The following is a 12,839-nucleotide window of genomic DNA, read 5'->3' on the forward strand; positions in this document are numbered from 1 at the left end:
ACGGCGTAGCGTGATAATGCTAAGATACGTGCTAGCTGGCTGCTAGCAGCCATGAAAGATTTAGAAAGCCAAGAATTTCACACAGAGGGTCAGCTTTTTAATGTTGGATTCTATCCTTTAATGTGTCCGTCAAGGACAACTGTGCCAGTTCACCTTAACTTGAGCTCAGAAGTTCAACGCTTCTACTTTGTGCTTTTCTATGTGAATCTGTGGGTCTATTTAAGTAAAAAATGTGTGTAGTTTTGCCACATCTGACGTCGTTAAGTGCTAATTTTAGCTTAGTTAAGCTGGTATTTCAAACCTGGTTCCGTATTTACTGTCTACCACAAATCTCATGGTTTAATTATGAGACAAGGGAACATTTCAGGGCTTGGCTGAAACATTCCATGTTACATTATGTAAATACTGGTGGTTGAACCGACTGATGAGTATTCCAGCTTTGTTACCATAATAATCAGGTGGCGTTGGAGATGTTCTGGAATGATGGGAATGCTGTCTTCATCAGGTTACAGTGAAAACAGCAGCTCACATGTGAACGAAGAGGAAGGTACACTGTGTCTCTGCAGACCAGAGCTGCGGTCCAGCAAACCTCCTGATGACAACAACAGCTGCACGCTGCTCCCTCCTCCGGCTGCCTGCAGACCCAAACCCAGCAGGGGATCCCACATCAAAGGCCGCCGCGACCCCCCACCTTCATCTACATCAGGTCCTTCACTGTCACCATAGCGTCCTGTAATGGATAATCGCCGTTTGAAGGCTGAGACAAATGAGACAACAGCAGACTAACAGACACATTTCAGTCTCCAGGTAACCCAACCTGGTAAACATCTGAGCCTGAGAGCTCTGGCGTTCCAATCCAGCACCACACGACAGCTGAGGAGATAAGCTGAGAGGAGAGGAAGAGTCTGTAATTGAGGCTTCAAAAGCAGCGGACTGATGGGAGGAAGCAGCAGCAGATCCCCCTGGCCGGGACCTGCTGGGCCCGCAACGCTGACGGATACCAGGCCTGAAATTCTTGCTAGACAGCCGAGGAGCATCTCTGATACATCTGGTCGCCACACGGTCCGGGACGGCCCTGTTAGCTCAGGTGATGCTGTCAGCGTGTATTAATACTACTGTGTACACACACTTGGAGTTTTTCTGTAAACCTGAAATGTTCTATTTTGTCAAACTGTCTAACTTTAAACTGAATAAATTCCAATAAGAGTTTTTCCACATTTCACTTTTATTTGTTGTCTAATTTTCTGCCTCTTTGTAAATTTAGAGGTTAATATTTTTAATTTATTTCACCAGACACACAAACAACAGTCGTAACTTGTATCGTTCCATCAGATCTTTTTAAATGTTCACCCTTGGTCTTTTTCTTTTCTTCGTGTTGAAAAATGTGATAAAATATATTTGATCTTTACTTCAAGATTGAATTCTCCTGAAACACTTGAAACTGCCTTGGGAAAAATACATTTGTGATAATACTTCGTGTACTTCAGTCAGTACTTATAGGGGATGAATTGTGCCACTTCACAATTGTTCAAGTGAATTTAAAGGAAGTAAACTGAGGGTAAGTTGACACCTCAAGTTTTACTTTGTGAGGCAAATACTGTAAACATCCTGGGCACGATGCTGGTTTACTGGTTATCCACTTCTAGATCTGGTAAGCTTTAATTGGGGGACTAGTTTATCTCAGGTCGTGTTTCTATTGAAACAGCAAGAAGAACTCCGAGGCTCTCTCGTTTAGCAAAAGCTAAAAGCCTTTGCTGCAGGGCTTGGTCACATTTACACCTTTAAAAACTCGGATGCGTTTCGCCAGTCGAGCCTTCATCAGGGAGTCTCTGATGAGGTGGTGAAGACTGGCTGTGCGGCGGTTGACAACCACCCCTGAGCCACTCTGCCCTCCAAAGGTACAAGTACACACTAAAGATACTTGAGTAGAATGGTAAGGATCTCTGATAAGAGCTGAAAATGTTCTTTCTCATCTCTAGTTTAAGAGAGAGAAGCTCAATGGAATAGAGTGCTCATTAAAGCATTCCTTATTGTCGTAGAATCCATTTCATTCTGACTTTACAGGCCTGCTAAAGGGACGCCACGGCGGTGTAACGTCCTTTTATAGGGAGGCGAGGCTTGTTAAGGCTGCGGTGGATGATGGGAGCAGTCGCAGACGGAGGTTGGAGCATTTAGAGGGGGATTTATAGCAGCCGGCAGAGCGAGTGAAGGAGGGAGACACCAGGGAGGTGGACGGAGAGCGCAGGAGGAGTACTGCATGTAGTACTGCTTTGGTAAACTAGACAATGAGGTGGAGAAGTCGCTGTCATGAAGATGGCCCACAGGTGTGCAGAAGAAGCAGTTAGCCACGCCCACACTGCACACAGACACCTGGGGGAGAGATTAAACTCATGGCAGACCAAAGATCCCGACTTTAGCCTGTAATCCTGGATCCTACATTTCCCACAATGCAACTTCAGGGATTCTTTCATTAAACCTGTCCTTGCTGGTGTCTCGCTCTAACGTCCCTCATACATTTGTAATCTCCAGGTGGAATGACCTTGGTGACATCATCTGGGTTGCAGAGGTCATGTGATTGATACTGTTTGTCAGTAAATGAGGTGGAGCGGTGGTGAACACTGGGTTTCACTCGTCTGTGACGGGTTTTCTCGCCGTCTTTGTGGAGTTCTTGCTATGACAAACAACCGCAGCGTGAAAGCAGGCGATGTTGCGTGTTATCTGGCGAGATCGCTCGTGTTGCGCTGGAGCAAACATGATGTCATCTCAGTTTCACTCAGCTGCTTCTCTGGATCTCTGCTGTGCTCCCCGTCGCTCAGCCACCCTGTGTGGGTTGTTGTTGTCGTACAGACGATCACCATGGTTACGTCTCACCCTCATGTCCTTGCAGACTGTACCTATTGTACTTTTATCTGCAGCCAAAGGTGAAGGGGACTGATGGTACCTGCAGCGACTGCTGAGGGATATTTGCTAGAACAAAAGCAGCAGTGGGTTCTTTGTAAAGTGGCAGACAGCGGAACGATGGCGGCGTAGGATACGAGACAACATCCTGCCCGGCGACAGGAGAACAGCCTGTCCATTTATAAACCGTGAACTCACAGGTACGTTGCTGCGCCGGCGTTGAGCGCATCGTCCTGTCCCGCTCTAAAAACACTCCACATGAACAGGAGGATTTTTCAGTGTGATGTCACCTGCTTTTTAAAACAGGGCCGCTATTAGTGATGCTAAAATGAGCATGTGTGTGTGTGTGTGTGTGTGTGTGTGTGTGTGTTAGCTCTGGTTTAGAGGAGGTGTGTTTCTGCTGCTGGGCTGAGAGAATGATTCCTAAAATAATGCAGTAACACTCATTTGAGTGCACAGAGAGGACAGAAGAGGAGCCGTGGTGTTGCCCCCCCCCCCCCCCCAACACCGGCTGTGTCCCACTGTGCTGAGCTCAGCTTCCCCACAGGCTTCCTGCTTTATTTTGCTGGGAGCTTTCTTGAAAATTGCAACAAAGTTTGGGGGATTTTTTGGGGGTGAAAGTTGTGATTTTTGATTTTGCGTCTCTTCTGGAGGACGGCGCCTCCCACATCAATGAAAAATTCAACATTTTCCAACCTTTTTGCAGTGAAAATGTGAGAATTTGGAAAATCTGGGAGCCTCCACACGTCCACCGAGTTCGCCTGAGTTTGCCTCAACAACATTTTGTTTTTACAGATTCTGACTGCGTCACCACGGATGAAACCAAATCTTCCCTGAAAAAGTTTGTTTCCATTTGCGTATTTCCTTTTTTCATCAACCCCCCCCCCACATTTTTCCATCCATCTCTGCTGTAACCACCAGTCGATGATTACTAGTCACTGTTGACTAGCTAACTAAGCATGACCAATGATGAGCTAACTGCTAGCTGTTATTAATGTCCTCTTATTGCAGTGTCAGTTTTCACTGCGACCTTTCCACTCCCTCATCATGTCCTCAGTTTCTGACCCAGTTCACAGTCCACACAGTTTTTTGCTTCATTTTTCATACAAACTAAATTAACCACCTTGTGGTTGAAGGCCTCCGCCGACCGCTCAGCAGCAGTTTACATCCGTTTGTCCCGCAGGGATTTAAGAGAAGGATTTAAGTGTGTTTTTCTGGCAAAAGGAAGCCCGTCATTATTCCCTCAAGGATGGATTAAATAGTGTTTTTGCAGAACATCGTGATGTCATTAAGAGGTTTGACCTTTTGGATGTAAAATAATAAGAAATATCATCACTTCATGGTTTCATGCTATCGGACCAGTGTGTGAATTTTTGCGTTTCATCAATTCCACTTTCATTTAAGTAAGTTTAGTTCAGCAGTGTGGTTCTGTTCTGCGGTACACACACACACACACACACACACACACACACACACACAGTGATCCAGGGGTCACCAGCTGATGGTCAGCTGATAGGAGGTGAGGTCACAGGCAGCTTGACCTTGACGTCCTGGCAGCGCGACGCCTCGGGCTTCAAAACTCTGATTTGTGCAGCTTTTCAGAATAAGTCAACTTAAATGAAAATAAAATAGAAGCTCAATCGCAGAGTCACCGGAGCAGAGCTCAACATGAGGCAGGCAGAAGGAGCAGCAGCAGAGCCGATGAGCGACCCCAGCAGGTTCTGAGCTGCTATGGAACGTTGGCGTCAGCCAATCAGCTGCTGGTACGAAGACGGCCGACTGTCAGCCTGCAATAAAACTCCATGTTCCTGGCTCGGTGCCGTGATCATCTGACCCAGTTTGAAAGCTGTTCATCAGATGAACCGTGACAAGAATAAAACAACCAATAGTCAGAATTTTAGAGATACTGAGCTCATGGATGTCAGATCTGTTGCATGATGGGAAATGAAGGATCCAGCGCCGTTTCCTCTCATGAATCTGGAGTTTGTCCAGTTTGACTCGTTTGTCAGTGTTAGGAAATCCTGGGGTTTGTTCTACTGATATCAGCGATGGAGAAGTGTAGTCATCCCTTGTTTTCCTGAGGCCAAAATCTGTTGTTGTTGTTGTAACCATGACAACAAAGGTTGCTTAACATGAAGGACGCAGCGAGTGTGATTCACACCTCAACCACAGAGCTCAGTTGAACCAGCGCCGTCCTCTAACCCAACCGAAACACTTCTTGTCTCTGAACTGACGTCACATGACAGCTTAGGGACGGTTCTGGGAGGTGTGGGTGGGGCTCGGGGGGTGAGTCCGCAGCACCTCGGCTGGGTGAACAGTTAGCAGCAGTGGTGCGACAGGTATCACCAAACATCTCGGGGGGGGGGGGGGGGGGGGGCACACGTCTCTCCTCTGTTCAGCTCACTTGACCTGGATGGTTCCACTCTGACGTTCAGGTCCTCTGCTTCTCTTCAGGGTTACAGCGCGTCAACGCTGCTTCGACCACATTGGTCAGTTTGTCTTACGCCAACCCCCCAACACGGGAGTCCCGATTCATTCACTCCTGCTAACCTGAACGCCACTGGGTGGAACATGACATCAGAGCTACGCCTCGTTTCTGCTGTATAAATGACTAAACACTGCCACAGTTCGATCGACCTCCGAGCTTTGGAACAGTTGCACACTCAAGTTAGCATCCTGGAAGCGTCTGCTGACAGAGCGTGCTCAGTGAGACTCCAGCACAGGAACGCCATCTCGTGTGAAATGCAGAGGTTAATGAGCATCGTGTGAACTCAGCTGGTGAGGACTTGAATGCAGGCGATGTTGGTTTGTATGGATTTATGATTCATTTATGATTCAGCTTTAAAGTCCTCCAACATACAGAAACACAGGAGATGCTAAAGCACGCAAACACATTTGATTACTGAGGACTAAACAATCCACAAATACGTCCAAAATTCTGCTTCTGGTCAGAATAAGAGTGAGTCTCTGAGTGCGTGTGTTTCCACTGCCTGCATCCACATACAAGCGAGCAAAACAGCGGCTCAAGCTGGCAGCCCGGCGGTCTGATGTCAGCGCGGGCAAAGAACTGAAAGCTCTAATCACCGAACCACAGCCACTGCTCGGGCAGCGAAAACCAGTTAATAACACCAGTATGACGACATGGAACGCACAGACTCGGTTGGTCTCGGAGAGTTTTTGCTCTCAACCTCAAGCAACATCAATATTGAGTTTGGCGTTTGCTCTCGCTGGTGCCTGAGCTCCGGGGCGAGCGGAGACGCTGCAGGAGAGCGCCTGCTTCACGTCTGTAACATGCATGTAAACGCAGACGTGCCTGTGGTGGAGGGACGATCAGCAGGGTCCCCTGGGTCCCAGCAGAACTACGACCCCAACAAGTTGAGCCTCCTGAAAAGCGTGGAAATGAACTGAAACAGCGAATCCTGAATCTGATTAGAGACGGGATGAAGACAGAAGTTACATAAACGTCTGCGGAACCTTTATGTAAGTCTCCCTCTCTGGCTGGTGTGAGAGACTTTAATGGTGTTGTTTTTGTACTCACACTTCTGCAATGATCAGGACGTAATTAGCATGGAGGCTGCAGCTAGCAGGCTAACCTGGACGCCGCTGTGTTGTGTTTAGCATGAATGCTTCACGGCTTTGATTGGATCTCGGACTGGAAGGCAGACGCACATCAGCACGGCAGGCGCTGCGTTCGCTCCCTCATCAGCAGAACCAGACAGGAGAGTCTGTCGCTGCGGCTGGCTGGAGCATCACGGCCCGACGCAACTTCCTGCTGCTGCAGACTGCCAAAGAATCGACCCAATACTCCTCAGCTGACTCAGAGAGAGAGTGTGTGTGTGTGTGTGTGTGTGTGTGTGCGTGTGTGTGTGTGTGTGTGTGTGTGCGTGTGTGTCGGGGGGGCAAAGCCAGACAGCCAGACGTGTGACAGAGCACTCCTTCATAAAGTTTAATTAAACCCGTCAGAGGACATAAACTGGGCTGTTACACAACAGTTACATAAGTTTATAGGAAAGTGCAGCATAGATTTTACATTCAAACAAAACTCTCGTGAGGAACATCAATAAACTCGTTTGCATTTCTTAAACTGTAGACACCATAAAATATATGTTCTAGAGTGTTAATGAGCAGGGAACGTGTCCCCACCTCCCAGTAGTGCGAGGTTCCTGTTCAGGAGTTTGGCTCTGCTCCCTCACGCTGGCCTACTGGAGGGCTGCATATTCAGTTTCTTAGTAGGAAAAACAAGTCTAGTCCAAAGAAAAGGCCTCCTCTCCCTTAAACACAAACACACACACACACACACACACACACACACACTGTTCTCTGATTATCAGGCTGCTTCTCTGCAGCAGCAGGCTTCGCTGGGGGTCGATGAGGCGAACTCCTTGTAGAGCAACAGGGGTAAAATAATCCCCAAGCTGCTGCAGATCTCCTTGATCCTTAGGGCCAGTCAGACAGGAAGTGCTTTAATCAAGACTTCCTGTGCTGCCTTGTTTTGTCTGAGGCAGAGAAGGAGCGAGGGAAGAGTGATTCATCCAGCAGCTGTTGCAGCAGGCTCGCTGTCTTGGCTGAACAAGAGACCTTCAGCGGAGCTCAAGATGAGAAACTTTCGCTCTTCGCCTCTTAATAATTCTTCAAACTGCAGGAAACTCCTTCCTTCCTGCAGTGGACTTTAAACTGTCAGCGTGCGTCGATTGTTGGAGTCAAAGTGTTTTTCTAGCTGGCAACAGACAGCAATACAATGTCAGAGATTTGATGATAGGGAAATAAAGCGACATGACAAGAACTACTAGTAACTACTACTGGTTTATTATAAAAAAGAATAATACTTCCATTGAGTTGCTTGTATGTTGTTTGAGTTGTTTGGGTTTTTTTTTATAGAATTTTCATACTTAATCTGAATATCATGCTAGACACACGCAGGTGCTAACGTCTTCTGGCTGTAGAGTAGCGTGCTTTCTCACACACCATTGCAACGCTGCCTCACTGCCTTGCTGCTGAGCTGCAGAACACCCGTGTGACCTGAACCTGCTGTGTGTGTGTCGGTCAGGCGGCGCACCGCCCTGACAGCTCCCTGTGAGGGACAACCTGGGAAAGACAGAACTTCCCAAAGCAGGGAACTCTCTCTAAGTTCCCTTTTTTAACCTCACAATGTTCGACCTTCTCAGTGATGCCGACAGCTGTGATTGGTCGGTTACGTCACTTCTACACACTCATCGTCACACACTCAGGTGTTACATGCGTTATACACAACCGCTGCTCAGCTTTCCTCGCACAAAGCAACACTCCTGAGGAAGGTCCGCGTTGTTTGAGCCGCTTCCTCATTCCCAGCTGGTCCACATTTTATAGGTCAAAGGTCAGGAGCATTAAATGAAAAATCAGAGTCACTGATGTCACGCTCGCTGAGACACCACGAGGGTGCACGCTGGCTTTGACTTGCATGACTTCCGCTGGGCTTTGTCTGGTGTGTGTGTGTGTGTGTGTGTGTGTGTGTGTGTGTGTGTGTGTGTGTGTGTGTGTGTGTGTGTGTTTCACAGCTCACCACAGTTAAACAGCGAGCTGACAATCTGAAATGAATATGTGAACTCCTGAGCCAGGACAGTTTGGCAACACAATGCTCACATTGTTTAGCGAGACATGAGCTCACTAACGAGCCTGTTCAGCTCCATCAACTGGTTTCTGACACTCGACACTGGGACGTTTCCTGAGAACGTTTCAGCTGAGGTGTGCAGAGGCATTCCCAGCGTTCCCATGAAAAACAAACACATGAAACCGGGAACCTGCTGCTGCTTTTAGACCTTCGGAGGCTCCCAAACTCTTATCAAGGTGAAATGAAGAACGTGAGCTAATTATCGGACATCTTTTGTTATCCACCAAATATTTGTGTTTTTCTCTCTCTCAAAAAAAGGCAGCCGTCTGACGACTCACTCTGTTCTAAGGGGTGTGTTTCAGTTTCACAGCCAGTGAAAATGTTTTCCCTCCTCCATCCATGGCGTGATGCACTACATGGACTCATCCAGACTGATTCTGATGACATCACGAGCAGACGCGCTGACTGAGCACGCTCTGGTTTTGTCCTGTATCAGAGGCCGCTGCTGAGTTGGTGTACATTTAAATGTTCACCTGATGATGAGTTGAGGTGTTTGCGGCTCCCTCGGTCTCGTCTGACTCAGAATGTGGCCTGCTGATCATGTGACTCCTGCGGCCTGCTGATCATGTGACTCCTGCGGCCTGCTGATCATGTGACTCCTGCGGCCTGCCTGTGGTCAGGCGTGACGTTCAGCTCCCACTCATCACTTCAAAACATGAAATAATTTATCAACTGTTTCTATGAGTTAAAAGTTTTCCATCCTGATTGAATGACCTCCAACCTGTGCTAAAAGCTATGACTCCGTAAAACTCTTTATATCTGCTGTTCCAGTTCGACAGAAGGTCAAAGGTCACTGGGGTCACTGTCATAGATCACGGATCACTTCATAGTTCGTGTGGTTCCCAAGCCCGTCACAGACTGTTACATCAGATCTCGCCGCCGGGGTTGTTCTGTTCTGTGTTCATCTTATCTGGTGGTGAAGGGCGTGGCCCTCTGATGTCTCATCTCCTCTCTCCGTTGTTTTGTGTCTTTCTTTCACAGCTGTTTGTCCTTCTGTTGTTCTCGTTCTGGAACGTTCCGGCTCACAACTCTGCCGGAGCAGCAGAATCAGCAGCTGCCCTCTCACTCTCAAACATCCAGTCCTAGAACCCCGCTAACACAAATCCAGCTGCACATGTTGCAGACATAGAGGCGAGCCGGCGAGGCGTTGCTAAAGAAACAGCCACCCATTCCAGTTGTAGAACATCTACAATAAAGATGTCTTGGAGGTTTCCTCCAGTCTCGCTGTGAACCGTCAGCTTCTAGCAGAAGTTTAAGTGATCAAGATAAAACCTCGTTTCCTGGGAAGAGGAAGCCTGAAAACCCTCCGAGGCTCCGGCAGCGACCTTCTGCTGCTTCCTTCACTCGACAGCTTTGTCCTCTTTTGGTGAATTAAATTTGAACCTTGAATGTTCAAAGTGGAGAGACCGAGGTGATGCTCCACAGTGAGAAAGCTGGTGAGCTTCTGAGAGGTTCCAGATTGTTCTGCGTTCTCTGAGGGTTCTGTTGATGACGTTGGTCATGTGTGAGGGAGAGTGTGGGATTATCGTGTTTTCACCCAAGCAGAGGACAGGGTGACATTCTGGTTTCAGAGAAACGTTGCCACCTCATTACCTGCTGACTTTCTCAGAAGTGAGGACCAGCATGAGCCTGTTGACACATCACTGCACGTGCAGGCGTCCTCGTCTTCGCCGCCGCAGCTCAGCCAACCACTGATTAGCTGAAACACGACAGCACCAGGCACCTGCGTGTTCCTGCACCAGCAGGACTGACTGCAGTCAGACGGGTTCTGAGGTCAGGTCACGCGGATCATTGTGGGTCTGCTAGTGCTCAACTGCCTTCTGTCTTTCGAAATGGTGAAGAATCCCTAAACAGCCAGTTTACAACATTCCTTTGTAAACATCGGCATGAAACTAGCAAATAACCCCCCCCCCCCCCCCCCCCCCCCCGTGATGGAAACCCACGAGATTCCATAAAGGGGACCTTTCCTGTTGTCTCCAGCTTGGAGCTCCCTGACACCAGGAAATAAGGACATAATTGACCAGCTGAAGTTGTCTGCAGCAGGCCATGACAATAATTCAGAATTTCTTGTCAAGCAGGTGAAGCAATCAGTTTTGCAACCCCTTCACATATTTTTTCCCTGTCTCTGAAGACAGGAGTTGCACCATGTGACCTAAAGATTGCAAAAGTTATTCCTTTGCTTAAAGCGGACAATCCTTGTTGTTTCAACAACTAGGCCTATCTCTATTTTGCCTTGCTTTTCAAAGATGTTAGAAAATAAATGTTTATAAAAGGATTATTTTTCATTTAAATTCCAATCAAATTCTTTTCAATCATCAGTACGGTTTCCGAAAAAAATCATCCCACATTTATGGCTCTAATTCACCTGGTTGACAAGATTATATCAGCGCTAGAAAAGGGTGAGTTGGCTTGTAGTGTCGTCCTAGACTAGGCAACAGTATCTTATTGGCCAAGCTACACAAATATGGCTTCCATAAAGATACTCATCAATGGTTGTCAAATTATGTTTCAAACAGAACGCGTTTGTCTGTGTAAAGGGCTGCCATTCCAACAGAGCACAGCTTCACTGTGGAGTTCCACAAGGATCCATCCTTGGTCCTCTATTATTCCTCATCCATATAAATGATTTGTGTCACATCTCAAACATCTTTTCCCAATTATGTTTGCCGATGATACAACACTGCTTCTCTCAAACTCAAACTTTAATTCTTTAATAAGGGATGTGAATGATGGCTTAAATGCCTTTGTCACATGGTTCAAAATGAACAAATTATCTCTGAATGTACAAAAAATCTAACTTTATTATTTTATGTGGCAAAAAAATCATACAATAAGGATTTATCTAAAATTACAATTGAGTCTACAGAGATGCCCCAAGTATCATCCACGAGATTCCTAGGAATAATGATTGATGAGAGTTTGACTTGGAGAGAACAGATTTTTTGTGTGAGTAAGAAAATATACAAATCTCTTGGTATAATAAGGAAAGTTAGGCACCTTGTTACTAAGCAGTGTCGACTCACTCTTTATTGTCGTCTAATCTGGCCTCACCTTTCATATTGCAGTATTGTTTGGGGGAGTGCATTTACAACCACTCTCCAAACAATCTTAATTCTCCAGAATCGTTTTGTAAGACATGCCTCTGGGTCTGTTAGGGATGCTCCTGCTGCTCCCTTATTTCAAAAAGCTCCAGATCCTGACTATTTATGATCTCAACAGTTATCAAATGTGCATTTTTATGTACAAGATATTCTCCTCAGAAGAAAATGTGCCTGAGCACTTTAGGACACGCTTTGCAGCAAACTCTCAATGTCATTCTTACTCAACACAGCAGGCCTCTGCTCTACATCGCCCCAAATGTCTCGAATCTAGAAGCCAGTTTTTGTTGAGGGTTAGAGGTGTCCAAGTGGAAGAGCTGGTACCACACTGCCAACAACCGTAGGTCTCCTTCCATCTTCAAAAGTCACTCTAGAGAGCATTCAATCTAAAAGTGTAGCCAAGAAAGCTCGTTATTCTAGCTTTTCCCTCCACTGCAAATCTTTTATTTTCTACTTTATACTTCAGTGTTGCCTGTACGTGATCGGCATACAGTTCATATTTCAGGATCGTGTCTTTATAAGGTCAGCAGCATTGTTTTTTTGTCTTTCATGTTCTGCATGTAATTTTCTGATGCTTTATTTTATCTATTTTTTGTATTCTTAACCATATCGTTATCATTTAATGAGGTGGGGGCTCCTCATGAGCGCTCACTTGCTCACTCCTCCCTGCAGTTTCTTTTAATTGCATTTATTTGTGTGATGTATTTTATTTTATGTGCTAAACAAACTCAACTAAACTTGTTAAAGTCAAATGGTTTAATATGAGTCATTGGTGACACCTCCGTCGTTAAGGTCACCCGTCATTAGGGTCACCCATCATTAAGGTCACCCGTCGTTAAGGTCACCTGTCGTTAAGGTCACCCGTCTTTAGGGTCACTCGTCCATAAGGTCACCGGTCGTTAAGGTCACCCGTCGTTAAGATCACCCGTCGTTAAGATCACCCGGCGTTAAGGTCACCCATCGTTAAGGTCACCCGTCTTTAGGGTCACTCGTCTATAAGGTCACTCGTCTATAAGGTCACCCGTCATTAAGGTCACCCGTCTTTAGGGTCACTCGTCTATAAGGTCACTCGTCTATAAGGTCACCCGTCGTTAAGGTCAACGGTCGTTAAGGTCACCCGTCATTAAGGTCACCCATCTTTAGGGTCACTCGTCTATAAGGTCACTCGTCTATAAGGTCACCCGTCGTTAAGGTCA

General features: G+C 46.7%; 1 protein-coding gene across 4 annotated transcripts in view; it reads left to right on the forward strand.

The window, feature by feature from the left end:
• Positions 1–1,181, forward strand: part of asb13a.2 (ankyrin repeat and SOCS box containing 13a, tandem duplicate 2) — a 37,014-nt gene extending 35,833 nt beyond the window's left edge. For 3 of the 4 annotated variants that reach the window (XR_015112378.1, XR_015112379.1, XR_015112380.1), the window contains one exon: positions 506–1,181. The gene's annotated coding sequence lies outside the window, so the exon portion shown is untranslated. The remainder of the gene's footprint in view (positions 1–505) is intronic. The other variant, XR_015112381.1, reaches the window with a different exon arrangement.
• The last annotated feature ends 11,658 nt before the right edge of the window (positions 1,182–12,839 follow it).

The sequence above is a fragment of the Aulostomus chinensis genome, chromosome 4, assembly GCF_037954235.1.
Source record: "Aulostomus chinensis isolate RoL2024-O1b breed Wild chromosome 4, RoL_Achi_v1.0, whole genome shotgun sequence".
NCBI classification, from domain to species: Eukaryota; Metazoa; Chordata; class Actinopteri; order Syngnathiformes; family Aulostomidae; genus Aulostomus; species Aulostomus chinensis.